The sequence below is a fragment of the Capra hircus genome, chromosome 9 (assembly GCF_001704415.2).
Source record: "Capra hircus breed San Clemente chromosome 9, ASM170441v1, whole genome shotgun sequence".
Taxonomy (NCBI): domain Eukaryota; kingdom Metazoa; phylum Chordata; class Mammalia; order Artiodactyla; family Bovidae; genus Capra; species Capra hircus.
This window is the reverse complement of record NC_030816.1, coordinates 48,712,438-48,735,970: the sequence shown is the minus strand read 5'-3', so window position 1 is coordinate 48,735,970 and position 23,533 is coordinate 48,712,438.

The following is a 23,533-nucleotide window of genomic DNA, read 5'->3' as shown; positions in this document are numbered from 1 at the left end:
GCTCCTGAGAATCACAGGGGCCACACACTGGCCTCCCCTTGCTTCCAACCTCTCTCTTGCGTTGGATCAGAAGACCATCTTCACGTTTGAGGCTAAGAGAACCTTTCCTTTCACCTTCTGCTAAAAGAAGAGAAGAGAAAACCCATAGGATCCCTCTGTGTAGTGAAAAGCTTCATGGTGACTGTAAACAGTAGATTATTCCCAGGCCCATGGGAATCTCTAATGAGAAGAAGCTGTCACACTCAAATTCTCCAGTGTCAGTTTCTTTGGAGAGATTCTCTTGGGAAACATTGACTGGACAAAATGCACTTTTTTGTACTATGCCTCATCCATTACTCCTGGGAAAAGGTAGAGTTGAAAATAGTTCCCTAGCTCTATAGTTAGCAGCATGAGTCTCAAAGCAACAAGGAAATCAGATGGGGAATCTGGCTCCAGCCTTATGCCTTCCTGCTCTTAGATTTCAGTTCCATCTTCACAGCCACCTCTCAGGGGTAAAATGTGGGCTTTCTCCCACAAACACCTATTCTCTGAGTCCTGCTATACCACCAGATCCACTCTCTGACTTCACAGATTTGTACCTGTTCTCCTGTCTTATTCACTGAAGGCCAGTGAGAGTTCCAATGAACAATATTATCATAAAAGAAGGATTGGAATACTATGACACACAGGTCAAGTCTGGCCCACTCCTTGTTTTGTAAATAAAGTTTTCTTGGAACACAATTCTACCCATTCATTTATGTATATCTTAGGGCTGCCCTTTGTACCATAACAGCAGGGTTGAAGAGCTGTTATGGAGATAATAGGGTCCACGAGACCAAAAAATACTTTCTAATCGGCCCTTTACAGATAGCATTTGCTAACTCTTGCTATACACTGAGAGAAATTTAAGACATACATTCTGTGTTTTCCATCGTATTTAAAATGTAGCTGATTTTATAAATGAAATTACATTTAAATCTAGTCTTTATAGATAATATAAATTTTATACACCATCTTGGGTAATTTATCTTTAATTATAAGAATCCGAATGGAATTTATATCTGTATTCCCGGTCTATTTGATTCCCAGGTGACTAAAGCTAATGATTCATTTCATTGGGTTCAAAAAAAGGCTGGTAAATAAAGAAGTAAAACATTTGGGGTGGCCTCAAATGAAGTTTCTCAAAATAGTATTAGAGAAATAGAATTTGGAGTGGCATCTTGTCTTGATTTGTGCCCTTCTTCCTCAGGTCAAAATATCAAGTGGCCCACAGGCAATTTTTTTTAAGTCATAGATTTCATAAGATTAGTATCATTTTCAGTTCAGATGGGAAGAAATAATCTCAAGTAATACAAAGAAAAATCTAGAGATCATCTGAAATAAAGCCCTGTCTAGGAAATAGGAGACATCACTTTGCCAACAAAAATCCATATAATCAAAGCTATGGTTTTTCTAGTATCATGTACAGATGTGAGAGTTGGACCATAAAGAAGGCTGAGCACCAAATAATTGATGCTTTCTAACTGTAGTGCTTGAGAAGACTCTTGAGAGTCCCTAGGACAGCAAGAAGATCAAACTAGTCAATCCTAAAGGAAATCAGTCCTGAATATTCATTAGAAGGGCTCATGATGAAGCTAAAGCTCCAATATTTTGGCCACCTGATGCAAAGAGCCGGTTCATTAAGAAAGACCCTGATGATGGGAAAGACTGATGGCAGGAGGAGAAGGGGACGACAGAGGATGAGATGGTTGGATGGCATTACTGACTCGATGGACATGAATTTTGAGCAAAATCAGGGAGATAGTAAAGGACAAGGAAGCCTGGCATGCTGCAGTCCTTGAGGTCACAAGGAGATGGACACCACTTAGCAACTGAACAACAACAACATTTTTAAATATCTAAGAGGATATATCTGGGGATATATCTAGAGAAAACTCTAAATCAAAAAGATGCCTGCATGCCAATGTCCCTAGCAGCACTATTTACAATAGGCAAGACATGGAAGCAACCCAAGTGCCCATCAATAGACAATTGACTTAAGAAGATGTGGTCCTTGTATACAGTGGAATATTACTTGGCCATAAAAAAGAATGAAATAATGCCAACTGCAGCGACACGAATGGACCTAGAGATCACTATACTAAGCGAAGTAAGCCAGAGAAAGACAAATATTCTATGCTATCACTTATATGTGGAATCTTAAAAAAACATGTAAATGAACTTATTTATAAAACAGAAACAGAAAGAGACCTAGAAAGCAAACTTAAGGTTATCAAAGAGGAAAGGTGGCAGGAGGAGATTAACAAACTAAGGCCATTGGTATAAACTACCGCAGAAGCACTGGCAGGGCACGGCAAATCAAAATGCGGCTTGCGACAAAATTAAGAATCAGCAATACTGCTCCTGTCTTTATTTTAAAAGTTGATTCTTTTTCATCATGGATTTTTGCATTAATTTTTATCTTTAAAACATTGCATCACTATTTTCATGAGTTGGGGGTGCCCCCTTAAGTTTTACAACCCACTCAGCTCATCCTGTCTAAGAAGTGGCTCAGTGGTAAAGAACCCGCCTGCCAATGCAGGAGATGCAAGAGACACAGGTTCGATCCCCAGATCAGGAAGATCCCCTGGAGGAGGAAATGGCAACCCACTCCAGTATTCTTGCCTGAAAAGCTTCCATGGACAGAGGAGTCTGGCAGGCTATAGTCCATGGTGTCGCAAAGAGTCAGACACAACTGAACGTACATGCATTCAGTCAGCTCATCCTAGTCTGGCCCTGCTCAGGCCGAGACAAAATAAAAAGAGGGATTAGAATTGACTTCTCCCAGGAGCCCAGAAACTGCCAGAGGCGTGTGCACTGTCAAGGTTGCATCGCTCCTGTCTCCCTGACTGGAGCACAAGATGCAATCGGTTTCGCCTCTTATGCTAGAGCTACTCTGTCCAGTACAATGGATTCTAGCCACAAGTGGTTATTTAAATTTATGTTAATTAACATCACAAATAGAGAGGAAGAAGAGACCCCCTGAGGCAGTTGCACAAGGACTGATGGGGGTAGGGGGCACCATGGGAACAATGTTGGACAGAACGCAATGCCCAGTACATAGTACATAGTGGATACAAAGTCATTTTTCCTTCCTTTACTGATCAGCAAACATTCACTGAGCGCCTACCGTGCTCTAGGTACCAGGGATGCAGCAAAAAACAAAATAGAGCGGAAAGCCTCTGCCAGTTTGGAGCTGACATTATAGTAAGGGGATAGAGCCATAAACAAAATAAAAGCAGAATGTATAGTGCAGCGGGTGGTGATAAATGCTAAGAAGAGAAAGAACGCAGCGAAGAGGGAGGGAACTAAGGGCAGCGAAGATCCTGAGGCAGGACGGACTTACTGCTTTTGAGGAATGGCGAGGGGACCACAGGCTGGAGCGGCGCAGAGGAAAACAGATGATGGTGTGGCCACCGCTGGACTGGCGGGCTTCAGCCTCTGCTGCCTGGGGAGATCTGGCTACTCTGTGAAAATAGTTACTTCTTTCTGTGCCCGTCTTGTCTTCAGCTACCACAGGAGGCTCAGTCTCCATTCCATCCCTTCCTAACAGCCATCTGGGACCCCCTTTTCCACTGCTCCCCCTAAAGCAAAGCACTGCCGCCTCCCTTCTGGAGCACTGAGCCCTCATTGATTCTCCTTTCTTTGGGAATATCTTGCCTTTTCAAAGTTCCGTTCTTCAGGTGTCAGCCAACGAAGTGCAGGCGGGCTGTGTCCTCAAGTCGGACCTCTAGCCAGGGCTCTACTGTATGAGTTTACAATTCTCCTTGCTCTCTCCAAGTGAATCAGAAGTGTGAAGACCAGACGTGCTATTCCAAATGGTCCATAACAGGTAGGATGGGCCCTGGCAAAGCACGATAGACCCCGGGCAGGGTTGTGGACCCCACGATGCCAGGGTAACCTTTGCTGCTGGGTGCACAAGGTCTGGGAGGTGACAGAAAGGGCGGGCAACATTCAAGACTCAGGGCAGTGGCTGTTTTCCAAGCCAGTAAAGAAGCATTGACTATTTAACAACTGGTACAGCCCTACCAGCATCTGTCAGCTGAATATGCACCCTGCTTAAGGCCACATTTACAGTTTGATACAAACAGCTCTGGTTTCCTGAGGGCTTAACTTTCAATTTACAACCACTGGGCTCCTGCAGCAATGATTATCAGGAGAAGGTAACGTTGTCTTACTTGTCACTGAGTCAATTACTCTCAGCAGCACAATTCTCATAGAAGGGTCAGGAGTTTTCTTCCTAGAATCATCTTCGCGGTTGGAGAACGATGGGTGCATGGATGAAATGCATCCTCTTTAAGTTGTTCAGAGATGGTCTGCCCGGGTGCACCACCACCCACCAGCCGCTCCGTGTTGGATCCAACATTCAGATCACGTTCACAGTCACTGGAACAATAATACACAGGCCTCCACAGAGATCAGACCACCAGCATCATTTCTCAAACGTGCAGAAGCTTGTTTGTGACCACAGGTGGAACCCAAGTGAAAGATGAGAGACCTCCTCCAAGTTCATCCACCTTCATGTTTCTCATTAAATCCGAAACCACAGTCACTCCCTGAAAAACTCCTTAGTCCAGGCCATTCTCTGAAATGTTCAGCATCACATAAAATTGTGCTTTTGGTCAGCTTCCAGCACAAGACATGGTGAGAGGGGCAAAAAGAGAGAGGCGGCGGGGGGAAATGAAAGGGGTGGAACTGGGTGGGCGCTCCTCCTCCTGCTGCTCAAAAGTCCCACCCCCTGGAACATTTCACATAGGAGAAATTGTTCAACTGGGAGCTCTAAGGCAAAGGAAGTCACTCTGCCGGTATCTGGGTTTTTCATTTGTTTGGTGTACCACTTGGCAAGTTAAAAAATGTTGGCAGGGATTTCTGGTTCATGATTGCATACTGGACAAATGTATTTGCCTGCCAGCCTTCCCAGGAGACTCCCACATCACCAAATATAAATATGTCAATAATGCTGTGAGAAAGTTACTTACAGTTTTGTTAGCGAAAGACTCAAAGTAGAAATTAGAAAGTATAGTTGGGGCAGGGGGCTGGGGTGGTTAGAATTTGGAAATTAGGCAGTAGCTGCTTCCCTGGTGGCTCAGAGGTTAAAGCATCTGCCTGGAATGAGGGAGACCCAGGTTCGATCCCTGGGTTGGGAAGACCCCCTGGAGAAGGAAATGGCAACCCACTCCAGTACTCTTGCCTGGAGAATCCCATGGAGGGAGGAGCCTGGTAGGCTACATGGGGTCACAAAGAATCGGACATGACTGTGCGACTTCACTTCACTTCACTTCTTAGGAAATCAGGAGTCCAAAGGGGTTACCAGTAAAAGGTGCTTGGACAGTTTGGGCTTAGCTAGTCTCATCTGCCATGGGTTTGGTACAGTTCATCCCATTTGCAAGTCATATTACGACTGCTTGCTACAAACTTTGGTTCTGTTTTTGAAATACGAAAAAAAAAAATTTTTTTTAAGAGATCCATAACAGGGAACAAAACAGAAAAAGGGAGTCACCAGAAAAATGAGAAATTGCAGCAAATTTCTAGAAAATAAGAGCAAATGCAAGTAGTTTGATAGATGCAACAGGTAGAGAAGAGGCAGCCTAGAATACCCAGGGAGAAATATAAGAGGGCCCACCTTTGCATGTGACCAGACATCTGGTAGTAACAGCTGCTGTGTGGTGGTGTGCTTACTGGGCAACCTGCTTTCCATTTATTACATCATTTAATCTTTTCAGTGACCTGATACTGTAAGAATTACTACCCATAGCTTACAGATTGAGAATCTGAGACTGCGACTCAGAGAAAGAAATAATTAACTAATTTCTTACAGTCAGAAAGCGTTAGAGCTTGAATTTAAACTCACAGGACTTGAATACAACTTTCATAAACCAAAGATTGCATCTCTGGTTCATTACCAACCACAACTCCAATACATAGCTGGCACGTGGCATCCATTGATGGGGGTAGGGGGGTGAGGCAAGAGGAGAAAGTGTGTGTGTACTGGAGTATTGGATGGAAGGGTGGACAGATGGATAGCTGAACCAACCAAAATCTAAATGACTCCAAATCCACCATACCACACCATATTGCCTCTCCAGGGCTCTGAATGTTAGTAGCTAAGTCTCGTTCAACTCTTTGCAACACTATGGACTGTAGCCCTCCAGGCTCCTCTGTCCATGGGATTTCCCAGGCAAGAATACTGGAGTGGGTAGCCATTCCCTTCTCCAGGAGATCTTCCCAACCCAGGGATTGAAACTGTGGTCTCCTGCACTGCAGGTGGATTCTTTGCCATCTGAGTCACCAGGGAAGCCCCCAGAGCTCTGAAGTACCATGTAAGTCAGTCTAGAGACTGTATCTAGAGAGATGTTCATTAAAGAGGGACTCAGAGGCTATGGAACCTCATGAAGCCACATTCCGACACAGGGTGAGGAGGAGGTAGAGCAGAGAAGCGAGACCCAGGAGACTATGATCAGATAGTAAGGGACGAAGAATCCCGACCAAAGTCTTCAGGCAAGAAGAAGCCAAGAACTGAGAGAAGTCCTGAGTGGCAGGCCTGGAGCACCAGCCCAGCCCAGGAATGGAGCCCATTAGCTTGTGCTTGGATTGAGCCAAAAGGCCGAGAAGCAGTGAAGTGTGCTATGAAGCCAGAGGCTCAGGAAGCCAGGTGCTTGCTATATTTATTCATGTATTTATACCCTGCCTGGCTCCAGGAAGAACATAAGGCACCTTACAAGGACACAGAAAGTGCAAGGTAGCACACATGAGAGCTACGTGAGATAAGAAAAGATAAATAATAAGGAATGGAGTAGAAGAGGAAGCCGAGACGGATGCAAACGTTTGTATCTTAAAATCCTGCACACTGGCTGCCTCTGCGCTTGTTGAGGAAAGGACAGGAGAGGAGACCCGATGGTCTCGTTCTTCTCTACCCAAGCATAAAATTACCTAAGATATAGACGTGGACATCAGACCGACAGAAATGAAAACGACAACGGCGTAGAAAGTATGTCTAAGTCGTTTGCTCTCCTTGGGCACAACCCTCCTCTTTAGCCTAGCGCTCAGGACTGCCCTCCTGTGGGAGAGTTTGGAACTGCAGCCGGAGCGCTCCGCCAAGAGGTCTGTGGCCGAGAGGGGTGCAAAGAACCCAGGTCCTCATGCTCACAGCCCTTTCCAAGATAAGCTTTACCCAAACAAGGAACATTAACTGTTAGCCGTCCATTCCCTCCCCTCCAACACTGTCCAGGGACTCCTACATTATGAGACAGTGAGAGAATCCACCTGGTCCATGAGACAGAAACAAACAAATTGCTCAGGGGAGGCCCAGTTCTTCTGGTACTAAAACCAGGCAAGACTGTATCCTTGATTCATCGTTATAAAGTCACTCTGAACATCCTCAGACACGTCTTTGTGGGAGCGTTCCCCATAACCTCCCCATCACCTGAGACTCAGCTTTGATCTCGGCCTCAGGATTCCCCTCTAATTGGAACAACAGAACCACAAAGAAAGATTCCAGGGAATTCTGCACATAATGCCGAGAAAAGGCACCATGGCCCGCCCCACACGGCCAAGTCTCTCTCGCCAGACTAGACTGAACCAAATTTTCTGAATTGCCCCTGGTGCATATTTACTGCCGACAGAAGGGGAGGAGGTGAAAAAGAACAGAGAAGTAAAAGACCAAAAAAGGAGAGAAAATGAGCAAGCCGTTTCACGTGGATAGCAAGCGAGTAGCTCCAGTCCTGTGTCAGCACGTTGGGGACCCCCACCCTGGCGGAATGCTCCCGGCTCTCCCCGTCTCTCTCACAGTGGGAGATGAGTCTCTGGCTGATCGTTGGCTGTACAGTTACCTGGATGGTAATGTTTCTTGTTTGGACCAAGTTTACCGTAAGCATCAAAGATCTGGTTTCCACCCTGCTCCCTGGCCCTCGGACCTCTTGGCTTTGTGAGCCAGCTGCAGTTCCACATTCTCCCATGGGAGGGCAGTCGAGAGGGCTAGGCTGAAAAGGACGTGCGCCGGTGGAGTGCGCAGGCAAACCAACTTGGTTGCACACCTTAGCCATGCATTCTATTGCTGTTGTCATTTTCATCTCCAGGTGTCTGATTTTCACATATGTATCTGAAGTACTGATAACTCAATCCTTTGGCAGGGGAGAAAGGGACTATTGCGTTTCCTCAACCCCCTACCAAAAGATACAGAGGATTTCTTTAACTGAAAGCCATTAAATCTGAGAATGAGCTACTCAAGGACAGGTAGACATACTTTATCTTTGTACTGACTAGCAAGATGCCATGCATCGAGTAGCATTCAGTTATGGTTCATGTCAATTTCCCTGTGACTTTTAGTGAGCTGTTATAGTAGGATTCAAGAAAAATGGCATCCTAGAATTATCCAATTTTCATCATCAGAATCTGCATTTTGGTCAATCTCATCCCTGAAATATCTATAGTGAGGGTAGCGGAGATACACTGAGTGAGAGGAAGCTCATTCTCAGGTGAGGGTCAGAGCTTAAATCTTGTGGCTCCTGGTATCATGCTGAGCTGTTCTGCGCTTAGTTGCTCAGTCGTGTCCAGCTCTTTGTGACCCCATGGACCGTAGCCCGCCAGACTCCTCTGTCCCTGGGGATTCTCCAGCTAAGAATGCTGGAATGGGTTGCCATCCCCTCCTCCAGGGGATCTTTCTAACCGAAGGATCAACCCAGGTGTCCCGCATTGCAAGCGGATTCTTTACCATCTGAGCCACCAGGGAAGCTTTGGTATCATGATACTTTTCCATAAAGTCTGACTCAGAACATGAAGGGACATTTCCTGAAGTAAATAAAAGTGTGCCCTGTGCTCAGTCACTCAGTCGTGTCCGACTCTTTGGACCCCTTGGACTACAACCTGTCAGGCTCCTCTGTCCCTAGATTCCCCAGGCAAGAGTACTGGAGTGGGTTGCCAATTCCTCCTCCAGGGGATCTTCCCAACCCAGGGATGGAACCCGAGCCTTTTGCATTCACCTGCATTGGCAGGTGGACTCTTTACCACTGTGCCACCTGAGAAGCCTGTAAATGCAGGAGGATACTTGAAATCTGTAGGGAGAAAAGGAAACTGCAGCTCTTACACATAGGACACATCTCTCTCCCCGACTACTTTTCTTGAACAAACTCAGCGATCCTCATTTGACCTGAGTTTTAATCTATTTCTGGATTCATGTGGAAGAGCAGATCTGCTGCTAGGAAGCATTATCATTGTGTTATTTTTAATGTTTTGGCACCAAAGCTTCCCTGGCTAATCAATTATTTCCAGCTCAGCTAAGCCTTCCACCTAAGACTCAACATTCTGTCAGTACCTCTTTTCTCTGTTTCACCTCAGAGCCTTTAGAGCAGACAGGAATCTATGGATACTTCATCTGTAAAGTTCTTCTCAGAATGAGAAGAACTAAGATAAACTTCTGAAGGCCATGGGGATAACTCTCATTCTATATGCCAGCTTTCTTCAAAATCTTTTCTTAATGTTCCCCTCTCTCAAAGAATTATTATCAGTAAGCTAATTTAAGGAACTGATGTAACTAATAGAGGAGGAGGAATTAAAAAGTATTAAAATCTAGTCACTTCCTGCTACAATAGAATTGAAAAAATAACAAATGAATAGTCACATCCCACTCCATAAACGATAAATCCCGCCAGTTTACACATAAGAAAATACAAGCAGTAAATTAACAAAGATAGAAATGCTTGCCTCAGTAACAAGGAAACTAATGCCAATTTAAATTACTTCAGGTTACCATTCAGTTCAGTCTCTCAGTCGTGTCCATCTCTTTGTGATCCCACGGACTGCAGCATGCCAGGCCTCCCTGTCCATCACCAACTCCCAGAGCTTGCTCAAACTCATGTCCGTCAAGTTGGTGATACTATCCAACCACCTCATCCTCTGTTGTCCCCTTCTCCTCCCGCCATCAATCTTTCCCAGCATCAGGGTTTTTTCCAATGAGTCAGTTCTTCACATCAGGTGGCCAAAGTATTGGAGTTTCAGCTTCAGCATCAGTCCTTCCAATGAATATTCAAGACTAATTTCCTTTAGGACGGACTGGTTTGATCTCCTTGCAGTCTAAGGGACTCTCAAGAGTCTTCTCCAGCACTACAGTTAAAAAGCATCAATTCTTTGGCACTCAGCTTTCTTTATAGTCCAACTCTCACATCCATACATGACTACTGGGAAAACCATTGATTTGACTAGACTGACCTTTGTTGGCAAAGTAATGTCTCTGCTTTTCAATATACTGTCGAGGTTGATCATAGCTTTTCTTCCAAGAAGCAAGCATCTTTTAATTTCATGGCTGCAGTCACCATCTGCAGTGATTTTGGAGCCCAAGAAAATGAAGTCTGACACTGTTTCCATTGTTTCCCCATCTATTTCCCATGAAGTGATGGGACCAGATGCCATCATCTTAGTTTTTTGAATGTTGAGCTTTAAGCCAACTTTTTCACTCTCCTCTTTCACTTTCATCAAGAGGCTTTTTAGTTCCTCTTCACTTTCGGCCATAAGTGTGGTATTATTTGCATACCTGAGGTTATTGATATTTCTCCCAACAATCTTGATTCCAGTTTGTGCTTCATCCAGCCTGGCATTTTGCATGATGTACTCTGCATATAAGTTAAATAAGCAGGGAGACAATATACATACTCCTTTCCCAATTTGGAACCAGTCTGTTGTTCCATGTCCAGTTCTAACTGTTGCTTCTTGACCTGCATACAGGTTTCTCAAGAGGCAGGTCACGTGGTCTGGTATTCCCATCTCTTGAAGAATTTTCTACAGTTTATTGTGATCTACACAGTTAAAGGCTTTGGTGTAATGAATAAAGCAGAAATAGATGCTTTTCTGGAATTCTCTTGCCAGGTTACCATTACTCATCTGTTTAAACAATTATTAGGCATTGTTGATGGATCTGTTCAGAAACAGATACTCTGACATATTTGAGGGGAGCAATTTATCAAAACGGACCAGAAGTTATGAAGCATCAGTGCAACTGAGCTCCATTTTATGAAATTCACCACAAGCAAAACCTAACAAAAATTAAAATAATGTATAAAAATATTTATAGAGTATTATTTATGATAGTAGAAAACCATGAATAGCCTGATTCTCAGCAACAGGAGAATGGCTGAGCAATTTGTGACCCGTCAACACAATTGTTGCTATCTAGCTTCGTAGCTCTTTACAAATATGAGAGATTAGTCAATTCACATTTAATATAGTCATTGATAAGCAATCTGTTTCTTTTTCGTAATTTTGTGTCTTTTGTCATTTCTCTGTTCCACTTCCACCTCTTTCTCTCCTGTTAAACATGATTTAGTGTTCTATTTTAATTCCTCTGGGGTTTTTTCAGCCGTATTTTTATAGTTGTTTATTAGAGATTGCTCTTAGGATTATAATGTGAATATTTATTTTGTCAAAGTTGACTACAGATTGATACTGACTTAATTTTGGATTTAAGAAAAAGAAAGCAACTCTGCTCCAACGTACCTCCATTTCTTCCCCCTTTGTGATATCATTGTTATACATACTACATATCATCATAGGTATCACAGAGTCCCTGGAGGAGGAAATGGCAACCCACTCCAGTGTTCTTGCCGGGAAAATCCCAAGGACAGAGGAACCTGGTAGGTTATAGTCCCACAGTCAGACATGACTGAGTATGCACGTGGCATGGTGGTTATCATATAGTAATCACATATGATAGTCACATATAGTCACATATAATGCTTCATATGTCACCATATATGAGATATATGTCCTTGTATCATAAGTAATCATATAGTCTATGTGATACATCCTTATATATGATGCATTGTATATATATTATATACCCAACAATATGACATTATAATTATTGCTTTAAGCAGTCATTTTTTTAAATTAAGATATAAAAACAGAAAAGAAAACCCTATTATAGTGTTATATTTACCCACATATTTCACATTTTTGGTGCCTTTCATTTCTTTCTTTGGATTCAAGCTCAGTTCAGTTCAGTCACTGAGTCGTGTCTGCCTCTTTCAGAGACAATGAATTGCAGCTCGCCAGGCCTCCCTGTCCATCACCAACTCCCAGAGTTCATTCAGACTCATGTCCATCGAGCCAGTGATGCCATTCAGCCATCTCATCCTCTGACGTCCCCTCCTCCTCCTGCCCCCAATCCCTCCCAGCATCAGAGTCTTTTCCAATGAGTCAACTCTTAGCAAGAGGTGGACTCTGTTTAGAAGTTACCAAAATATAAATTCAGGACTCCTCATATTCTTATCTGAATCATTTGATGACACTGAAAAGAAAGTTACTTAACAGTTTGCGCAGTTTTTGTTTTTGTTTTCCTGTAATAGGACCAATACATTAGCATCTTGTTCTGATTCCCTTGACTCAGCAACAAATTGCTCCAGAATTTAGAGCTTAAAACAGTGACAACAGTTACCTTGCTTACAAAGCTTCAATTTGGGCAGGACTCGGTAGGGTAGCTTGTCCATGTACCACTCAGTGTCAGGAAAGGTGTCTGGAAGATGAAGACAGCAATCATCTGAAGGCTTTCATTCACATGAAGCTGACTACCAGTTGACGGTTTCACAGGGCTGTTGGCTGGAACCCCTGCTTGTGGCCTCATCATGTTACTTGGACTTCGATCTACACCTACTCATAATATGATGGCTAAGGATAAGTGGTGAGAAAGAGGAGGATCAATGGGAGGAAACATAAAACCTTATCCGTGATGGAGGAGTGCCTACATTACAATTTTAACAGAGCATGTTGGATAGAATGTAGTGATATAAGCATCTCTGTAGGGAAAAAAGTCTGCCACTCAGCTTTTTAAAAAAAATATACAAAAACTTAAAATGAAAAATAAATGAAATTAGAATAGTAATTTGATCTAAGTGAAAAGTCATGGTTTACAAAATGATATATAATGCACTTTTTGCAACTGTACACATTAAATCATTATTTGGGGGGACAGGCTTCTTAAAATAATAACTAACTTTTGAAGTAAATGCTAATGTTTCTTCAGTAGACTAATATCTCCTGGTTTTCATGTGGTGGTGACATTGTTACAGTCTCCTGTAGTGAATTCTAAATTTCAGCATTAAGTTCAGTTCAGTTCAGTTGCTCAGTCGTGTCCGACTCTTTGCCACCCCATGAACTGCAGCACGCCAGGCCTCCCGGTCCATCACCAACTCCCGGAGTTCACTCAAACTCATGTCCATCGAGTCAGTGATGCCATCCAGCCATCTCATCCTCTGTCGTCCCCTTCTCCTCCTGCCCCCAATCCCTCCCAGCATCAGAGTCTTTTCCAATGACTCAACTCTTCACATGAGGTGGCCAAAGTACAGGAGTTTCAGCTTTAGCATCAGTCCTTCCAGTGAACACCCAGGACTGATCTCCTTTAGAATGGACAGGTTGGATCTCCTTTCAGTCCAAGGGACTCTCAAGAGTCTTCTCCAACACCACAGTTCAAAAGCATCAAATCTTCATTGCTCAGCTTTCTTCACAGTCCAACTTTCACATCCAAACATGACCGCTGGAAAAACCATAGCCTTGACTAGACGGACCTTAGTCGGCAAAGTAATGTCTCTGCTTTTGAATATGTTATCTAAGTTGGTCATAACTTTCCTTCCAAGGAGTAAGCGTCTTTTAATTTCATGGCTGCAATCACCATCTGCAGTGATTTTGGAGCCCCCCAAAATAAAGTCTGACACTGTTTCCACTGTTTCCCCATCTATTTCCCATGAAGTGATGGGACCAGATGCCATGATCTTCATTTTCTGAATGTTGAGCTTTAAGCCAGCTTTTTCACTCTCCTCTTTCACTTTCATCAAGAGGCTTTTTAGTTCCTCTTCACTTTCTGCCATATGGGTGGTGCCATCTGCATATCTGAGGTTATTGATATTTCTCCCGGCAATCTTGATTCCAGCTTGTGTTTCTTCCAGTCCAGCGTTCCTCATGATGTACTCTGCATATAAGTTAAATAAGCAGGGTGACAATATACAGCCTTGAAGTACTCCTTCTCCCATTTGGAACCAGTCAGAGAAGGCAATGGCAACCCACTCCAGTACTCTTGCCTGGAAAATCCCATGGACAGAGGAGCCTGGTAGGCTGCAGTTCACGGGGTCGCTAAGAGTCGGACACAACTGAGCGACTTCACTTCACTTCACTTGTTGTTCCATGTCCAGTTATAACTGTTGCTTCCTGACTTGCATATAGGTTTCTTGAGAAATTTCAGCATATATTTGTGCAAATTCTAAATTATCACCAACTTTTTTGAGAAATAAAATTCAATATTTAGTATTTCATAAAACATGAACTTTTAAACTCATTGCTAACAAGAGTGCATTGCAAAATAAACAAGAAACCTTGAGGAAGAATAAAGTGATATATACATGCAATGGAATATTATTCAGCCTTAAAAAGGAAGGAAATTCTGACAGCTTGACACAGAGTAAACTTGACATTATGATAAGTAAAATAGTGTATTAGTCACTCAGTTATGTCCAACTCTGTAACCCCATGGACTGTAGCCCACCAGGCTCCTCTGTCCATGGGATTCTCCAGGCAAGAATACTGGAGTGGGTTGCCTATCCCTTCTCCAGAGAAACTTCCTGACCCAGGGATCCAACCTGAGTCTCTAGCATTTCCTCCCTTGGCAGGTGGGTTCTTTACTACTGAGTCATCAGGGAATCCCAGTGAAATAAGTCAATCACAAAAGGACAAATATTGTATGGTTTCACTTATGTGAGGTATCTAGAATAGTCAAATTCATAGAGACAAAGAGTAGAATCATGGTTGCCAGGGGCTGAGGGGAAGAAAGAATGAAGTGTTAATCTTTAACTGGGTGCAAAGTTTCATGAAAAATGTTGTGGAGATGGATGGTGGTGGTGGTGATTACAGTATAATGTGAATATACTCAGTGATGCTGAACTATACCCTTAAAAACGGTTAAAATGGTAAATTTATGTTATATATATCTTTCCACAATAAAAATGTAAGTAAATAAAATAACTGATGCATTTTTATTCCTCATACTAAACAACAAGCTACTGTTAAAGAGATATTCAGAATACTCTACAAGCCCTATGGAAGGACAGCTCTGTGCCTATATCTTGAACATATTTCTCTTGTTATTCATAGCCTATAATTTTCCAAGTTCCCCCACTGACATCTCCAACTGGGAGCCTGGTGGTTTGATGCAACTGGCTCATATGAGCAGCCAGTTGGCACACCAAGTTGGTGGTCAGAGCCATTAGCAACCCTGAATACCTCTTCATCAAACTGGAGAGAAATAGCTCTTAATGGAAACAATGCACTTTGTTTTACTGGTGAGTATGTTCTTGTCCAGGATGCTGCACTTGAAAGGGAGTTGTTAGTAACTTTGCAACAAGCATGGGTTAGGAAAAGGGAAAAGTGTTATCATGTTCATCTTTCAGATTTAGCACATGTTAGGGGTGAGAATTCTTTTCCCTATATGCTCCTTATCCATTACTAGATAAGAGCATGACAGAGGTAAGAAGTTTCTCCGTGGAGATGGTATCAACCTACCCTAGATTATTTTAATGCAACTATTAACAATAATACTCTCTTTAAAAACCAAGACATCTAGGAAATATATTAAGGGATGGAGGGGCATGTGGACCACCATGGGACTACTCCAGGTGTGGTCACCCTAAAACGGAAACAATAAGCATACTTCATTATAGTTGCTGAAAGAATTAAATGATAAAATGATATGAAAACATCTTGTAAATCTAAAGTGCTATATAAATTCTTTCTATATATTAATCCATAGATGCATTCTCATGCACTGATTATTTCAAAAAGGATGTTAGCGTCATTTTGTAAATTTCCATAAAGTATCTTGCTGTGATTTTAATAGACATTGCACTAAATCCATCTGTGAGCCTCGGGAGTTTTGTCATCTTCACTACTTTTATGATTTTAAATAAATAGTATGGTATAGCTCCCTACTTATTCAAGTCTATGTTTATTGTCTCCATTAGAGTTTTATATAGTCTTCAAATAAATTCCTTTGTCCTGAATTATATCAATAGCCAAGGATTTCATGTCCTGTTGCTATTTTAACAGTACCGACATTCTCATTGCATTTTCCAGCCTTTCATCACTAGTGTATAGGAAGATGTTTTTGTCAGTATGGTAAATTAATCTTATATCCTTTTCTCACATGTTCACCCCATTTGATATCTTTTGCCTGCTTCCAGTTCTAAAGTCTCTACCCCTAAGTTTGTTCTCAGAGCATCAAACCCTTCTATACAACTCCCTACTGCCCGGATCACCCACAGGCACTTCAAATTTACTATAACCAGAAGAAAATTCACCTTTCTCCCAGAATTCCTCCTACTACTTTGACATTTGAAATTTCAGTGAACCAAATATCCCGCTGTACCCAATAGAATCTCACAACTCAAACATGACCCTTCTTATCTTTCACAGTCACCTCTTATCACACACCAAGTCCTGGACACGCCACGTCCTTCATATCTCTTGAATCCAGGGTCTTCTCTTTCTTCAACTTCAGGTCTAGAAACAAAGATCATTTTTGTTTGTTTGTAATGTTCTCCCTCCTTCCACTTTTGTCTGACTCTTCCCTTCGCTCCAACCCCTCCTCACCCTTACCCACCCTCAAGTTGTTCTTCACACCACAGCTAAAGGGCTCTTTCTGAAATCACACTGCTCCTGTGCTCAAAATCCTTCCAAAGTTACCCATAACTTTTAGGAAAAATATAAATTTCATGCTCCTTTGAGGAGGATGCACAATACCAGGGACTTGGTGCCTGCCTGTATCTGCATCTTCATCTCTCAATACTGAGCTACCTGCCCAGCCTGCATCTCCTTAATCACAGTCACGCTGATTTATCTCTGCTACCCAAGCAGCCATTCTGTTCTCTGGACTTATATGATTCCCCTTCCCTCTATTCAGGAATAATCAAGTCCTTCAGGTCTCCTCTAAGAGACAACGTATGTCTTTCTCACACCCTCTTCTGGGTTAGACCCCACAGTCAGTTTACACGTCTGTCTCCAGAAGCAAAAACTCATGTGCACAGGAGGTAGGCATCTCTGCAGTGGGCTTATACCAGAGACAACACAAGATGCTCTCTGCTCCTGAAGTCAGAGGAAAAGCAGATCACAACTGAAACAGATCAGACCTTGACGCTTGTTGGTACATGGAATTGGGTACCTGAAATGTAAAGTGCAGCTCACTCGTGTGTGTTTCACATGCCTGGTAAGGAAAGCAAAGTATTTGTCACATGGACTGAAAGCAAAGATCAGTCATGGAGACAACTCCTAGCTCTGTGTGTCAAACCAAGGCTCTTCCGACTTCTGCCAGGGTTGCTGATGAGAGAAAGAGTTGGTCAGTACAATAGAGTGCGACGTGAGAAGCAGAGGGTCTGGGACATACCCTCACCAACGTGGGAAACCCACTGTTCACTGCTTGTTTGTTAGTTTTTAATTAGCAACAACTTAAAGAACAGGCTGTTTCATTTTAGGGTTATCATTTCCATCACTACAGTGATTACTCATGGTCCAGAGAGAGTTTTATGAGCCCAAAAGGTAGTCTAGTGGATTCCCTGGAGATCACTGTGGAGGGTGGGGGTGGCAAAGATGCCGGTGGAAGGTGTTTTTAATTTTATCTTTGCAGTGAGCTTCTTTATTTAAATGTGTTAAAAGAGGAATGTATGAACAAACCCTAGTTGTACTGGTTATCTCTCATTTTTACAGCAAATTCTAGCACAGTATGGGGGAAAGGACATTACATGTTACGTTGTAATGTTGCATTCCCAGTGGACTGTTTACTCTTCCTGGGCCACTGACCTCTGCCAGGACGAAGCAAGGGTGGTCAGGGAGGGCTGTGCACTTGATTCACACAGGGATTCGTGCCCACTTGAGACTGCATTCTAACTTTTTGTCTACATGTGGAGAACGGACATGAGGACACAGCAGGGGAAAGGACTGGATAGGACCTAATGAGAGAAAAGCATTGACATGTGCCGCCTGCTGCTGCTGCTGCTGCTGCTGCTGAGTCGCTTCAGTCAGGTCCGACTCTGCGACCCCATAGACGGCAGCCCACCAGGCTCCTCCGTGCCTGGGATTCTCCAGGCAAAAACACTGGAGTGGGCTGCCATTTCCTTCTCCAGTGCATGAAAGTGGAAAGTGAAAGCGAAGTCTCTCAGTTGTGTCCGACTCTTCGCGACCCTATGGACCGCAGCCTCCCAGGCTCCTCAGCCCATGGGACTTTCCAGGCAAGAGTGCTGGAGTGGGGTGCCATTGCCTTCTCCGATGTGTATGCTACCGTGTGTGAAATAGACAGCTAGTAGCAAGCTGCTGTATAGCACAAGGAGCTCAGCTCAGTGCTCTGTGATGACCTCAAGGGGTGGGATGGGTAGGGCGGGGTGAAAGAGAAGCTCAGGAGGGAGGGGAATATACATATACTCATAGCTGATTTACATTGGTGTACAGCAAAAACCAACACAACAATATAAAGCAATAATCATCCAATTAAACATAAAATTTTTTTAATTAAACAAAAAATAAATTTTCATCTGTTTTAGTTTCAAGAGTATTTCTTGTCATCAGCTACATGCTCAGTTCTGATTTTGTCATTGTTGTTGCCATTGTTTAAACTAGGGATCAGCCCAGCTGCTATACTAAGGAATCCACCTCATTAAGTTTATGTAATATTCCCTGTATGGCCCTATAACTTCACCATTTTAGTTTGTTTTCTCTTTTTATCTTACATAGATAGAATGTAAAGATATGTCAAACTCTTCATTTTAAAAAATGAGTGGAAATAGAATTTCTTTGTCTAACCTAATCTTGTTACTTTCACCCGCATTAACTAAGTTAACACCGGGCAGAAATAAGACATGTGGCTGTTTGAGTTTCTACCACTTCACTTTCCCTAACTGCCTCTTATGATTATACCTTTTTTGAAATGTTATCTTAACACCTGGTAGTTTTCAGAGCATGTAATTAAATTCAGTGGTGTACAAACTCAATCAGATGAAGACCTTTTGTAAGTAGTTATGATGGTCTTATATTCATCATAACATCATAAATATTTTAACAAATATTTATTGAGTCCCTATTTCCTGCTAAGTTTGGAGGTGCAATGGTGTATCTGTTCACTTTTGGTGCACAGCAAATCACCCCCAAGTTTCATGACTTCAAACAACTATATACTGTTTCTCACAATTCTTTGGGAAGCCAGGGCAACTCTTCTAGTCCGAGCCAGTGAGAAAGACCTCAGCTGGGCTTGTTCACGTGTCTATGGTCAACTAGGAGTTTGACTGATAACCAGTTAATCTAGGATGACCTCACTCACACGTCCAGCAGTTGGCAGGTGCTGGCTGAGGTACCTACGTTTTTCTCCAAGGGGCCTCTCATCCTCCACATTTATATGTTCATAAAATCAAATCATTCTTATGGTCACAATGGAGAACAGTATGGAGGTTCCTCACAAAACTAAAAAATAGAACTATCATAGGACCCAACACTCCTAGGCATATACCCAGAGAAAGCTATAATTCAAAAAGATACATGCACCCTAAAGTTCATTGTAGCACTATTTACAATAGCTAGGACATGGAATCAACCTAAATATCTAATAGAGGGACAGATAAAGAAAGAGGATGAGGTACAAATACACAATGGACTACTACTCAGTTTTAAAAAGGAACAAAATAATGCCATTTGCAGAGGCATGGGTGGACCTAGAGACTGTCATCCAAAGTGAAGTAAGTCAGAAAGAAGAAAACAAATATTGTCTAATACTGCTTCATGTAAATCTAGAAAAATGGTACAGATGAACTTATTTGCAAAGCAGAAATAGAGACACAGATGTAGAGGACAAAATTATGATTGCCAAGGGGGAAAAGTTGGGTGGGATGAGCTGGGAGATTGGGACTGGCATATACACACTACCGTGTATCGAATAGATAACTAATGAGAACCCCCTGTGTAGCACAGGAAGCCCCACGCGGTGCTCTGTGGTGACCTAAATGGGAAAGAAACCTAAAACAGAGGGGACATATGTATACATATAACTGATTGACTTTGCTGTACAGCAGGAACTGACACAACATTGTAACGCAACTATAGTTCAAAAAATTAACCTTAAGAAAAAAGGAAGTTTCGGTGTATATACACAGTGGAATATTACTCAGCTACAGAAAAGAATGCAATTTGAGTCAGTTTTAGTGAGGTGGATGAAACTGGAGCCTATTATACAGAGTGAAGTAAGTCAGAAAGAGAAACACCAATACAGTATATTAATGCATATATATGAATTTAGAAAGCTGGTAACAATGACTGTATATGCAAGACAGCAAAAGAGACACAGATAGAAAGAACAGACTTTTGAACTATGTGGGAGAAGGCGAGGGTAGGATGATTTATGAGAACAGCATTGAAATATGTATATTACCATATGTAAAACAGATGCCCAATACAAGTTCGATGCATGAAGCAGGGCACTCAAAGCCAGTGCTCCTGGACAACCCAGAGGCATAGGGTGGGGAGGGTGGGGGGTGGCATTCAGGATGGGGTGTACATGTGTACCCATAGCTGATTCATGTTGATGTATGGCAAAAAAAACACCACAATATTGTAAAGTAATGAGCCTCCAATTAAAATAAATAGTTTTTTTAAATCTATAGGCTAGACCTCATCCCAGAATTTTTTTAAGAAAGAATCAAACCATTCAATTAATAATGAATGTTTCCCCAAGATTTTCCAGTCACATTTAATTCATATCAATTCTCTGTATAGCAAGAATAGAAGTTTTAACAAAGAATTTGATGAAGGAAGGGAAGGGAACGTTGAATTGAGGAAACTATGTTCTTCAACTTATTTTTCTTCATGTTGGGAAAATATTTCGATCTTTTTATTAGTGGGACACCTTTGTTTTACAGTAGGGCATTTGAGAATGACATATCTAATTTGCCTATTGATTTTATCTTATAGCATTAATCTCGCCCTTCAGGGAAGTTCTGGTCTACTTATCTCTTATTAGTGTCTTTCATCCACTTAAGATCCATAAAATCCCTTGTAATGGTCTTGCCAACTGTGAAACTTCGCTGATAACCCACATGGGCATCTCCACTCTTGAAATCATTTTCTCCTTCTTTAAGAGAGTCACGTCTCCTTGACAAGGCTATATAATTATGGTGATAACTCTATTTTTCTTTATCTGCAGAGGTCATTTTTCCCCCTCAAGCCCTTCATTTCTCTGGAGCTGAGGATCAACAAAATTATCCTTATTTTAACATATTTAGAAGTTTTTTCTTTTCTTCTTAATAACTTGTATGTGTCCTTTAAAGTTGTTCATTCTGTGATGACTGAGCAACTGAACTGACTATTGTGACAAGCATGTGTCTACTGAGTGGAATGCTGGGCCTCCTATGAGATCAGAAGCCTTTCTCCCATGCACTCAGTCAGTTCAGTCATTCAGGCACGTCCAACTCTTTGTGACCCCATGGACTGCAGCACACCAGGCTTCCCTGTCCATCACCCACTCCCACAGCTTGCTCAAACTCATGTCTATCAAGTCGGTGATGCCATCCAACCATCTCATCCTCTGTCATCCCCTTCTCCTCCTGCCTTCAGTCTTACCCACCATCAGGGTCTTTTCTAATGAGTCAGTTCTTCACATCAAGTGGCCGAAGTATTGGAGCTTCAGCTTCAGCATCAGTCCTTCCAGTGAATACTCAGGACTGATTGACTGGTTTGATCTTTTTGCTGTCCAAGGGACTCTTAAGAGTCTTCTCCAACACCACAGTTCAGAAGCATCAGTTCTTTGGTGTTCAGCTTTCTTTATGGTCCAGCTCTCATATTCACACATGACAACTGGATAGAGTGTTTACTGAGTACCTACGGTCTGAAAAGAATTCTGCTGGACATTATTTATAGGAGTTACCAAGATGCCTTACAAAGCCCTCAACTACAACCACACACGTATTCTCCTAACTCTTCTAGTTCTTCACATACTCTTATTGTTCACAGATTCTGTTTTGCATATATTTTCTTTGTGTTAGTTCTCTCTTGAAAAGTTAGCTCTGGTGGAGCGTTACTGAATTATGACATCGGACATCTCAGTTCTTCATGAGTCAATGCCTTGAAGAACTGCCACTTCTTAAGGGCTCTGCCACTTTTATGGATTTTTTTTTTTGCATTCTCATTAAGCATACTTTGAACTGCAAATGTCAGTTATGTTGTGACAGGATGGTGTACAGTGCTGGCTATTCACTAGACTAGCTGAGCACTGAAGTTGGTAAAGGCTCTCTAAGCTTAAGTCCTAGAGAAACATAGAGTGTATTATTCTACCCAGAGGCAGGAGTATGACCACAGTTCTTTTCAAGGGAAAAAAAAAATATCTTTGTTTTAAATTGTGAATTGTACTGCCGCTTACACTACTAGTTCCAAAGCTGATTGACATGATGGCACTTTGGTTGAACTCTGAGGCTCTGGAGTTTAAATTTTAATTCCACTTCTTGCCTGTTATATGACATGCACTTTCTAAGTCTCAGTTTCCCCATCTGTATAATAGGGATGATCATGGAATCCAACTTAGAGGGCTGTTATGGGGAGTAAATGAGACAACCCATGTGAAGCATTTGATATGCTACCAATAATGAGTAAAAGACTTAATAAATAATCATTACTCCTATATCTGTCTCCAATACTGGCATTTAATACATGAAAGTTACCTCATTTTTCAGAAGTGTTTCATTACAGTTTATGAATTTGGCCTCAACTCTTCTCATGATGTATTCATATCTCTGATCAGGAAGCAATTATGACCAACTAAGTTTTGAGGACATAAATGTGAAAAGAAGTAAATTTATTTCATCCTGATTGTGAGCATTGGCTAATGTTTGGTCACTGGTCACATATATCCTTAAATGAATTTGAATAGTACTCCAAACAAAAACAGAAATATTCATTGCTTAATAAATGCTATTTCATAAATCATTAGAAAAGTAACTTACCAAGAGTTATATAGTGAGATGGAGGAAAATTCCAGCATTTCTGATTTATTTATAAGACTTTAGATACAAATCTGAAAAAAGCATGACTTTCAAAACTCACAAGCAAAACAAAATAATGATAATACTTAGCTTTCAGAATTTAGACTCAAAAGCTTTCATACAATTTACAATTTAAAAAATCAACACTATTGTACAGAGAGATAATACCCTTATAAAACCATAACAGTAAAATTAAATGGCCAATATAAATTCCAAGAACAGCCAAAGAGAAAATGAAATGCAATGAAAATTTGTATTATTGGGTTTTCTCATTCAGAGCAAAGCTGTTCAGTTTCGCAATATTTGAAGCTCTGAGAAAGTTTTTCACACCACTGTTTTATCGTTGAAATATGCAAAGTGCATCTGACAAATCCTGAGGAGGCTGAGAAGGCAAAAGTGAGTTTACTGCGAGATAGAATCCCCCTCCCAATCAAGTCACTAATCCTGGGGTTTTATGAAGGTTTCAGTGCCTGAAAAGG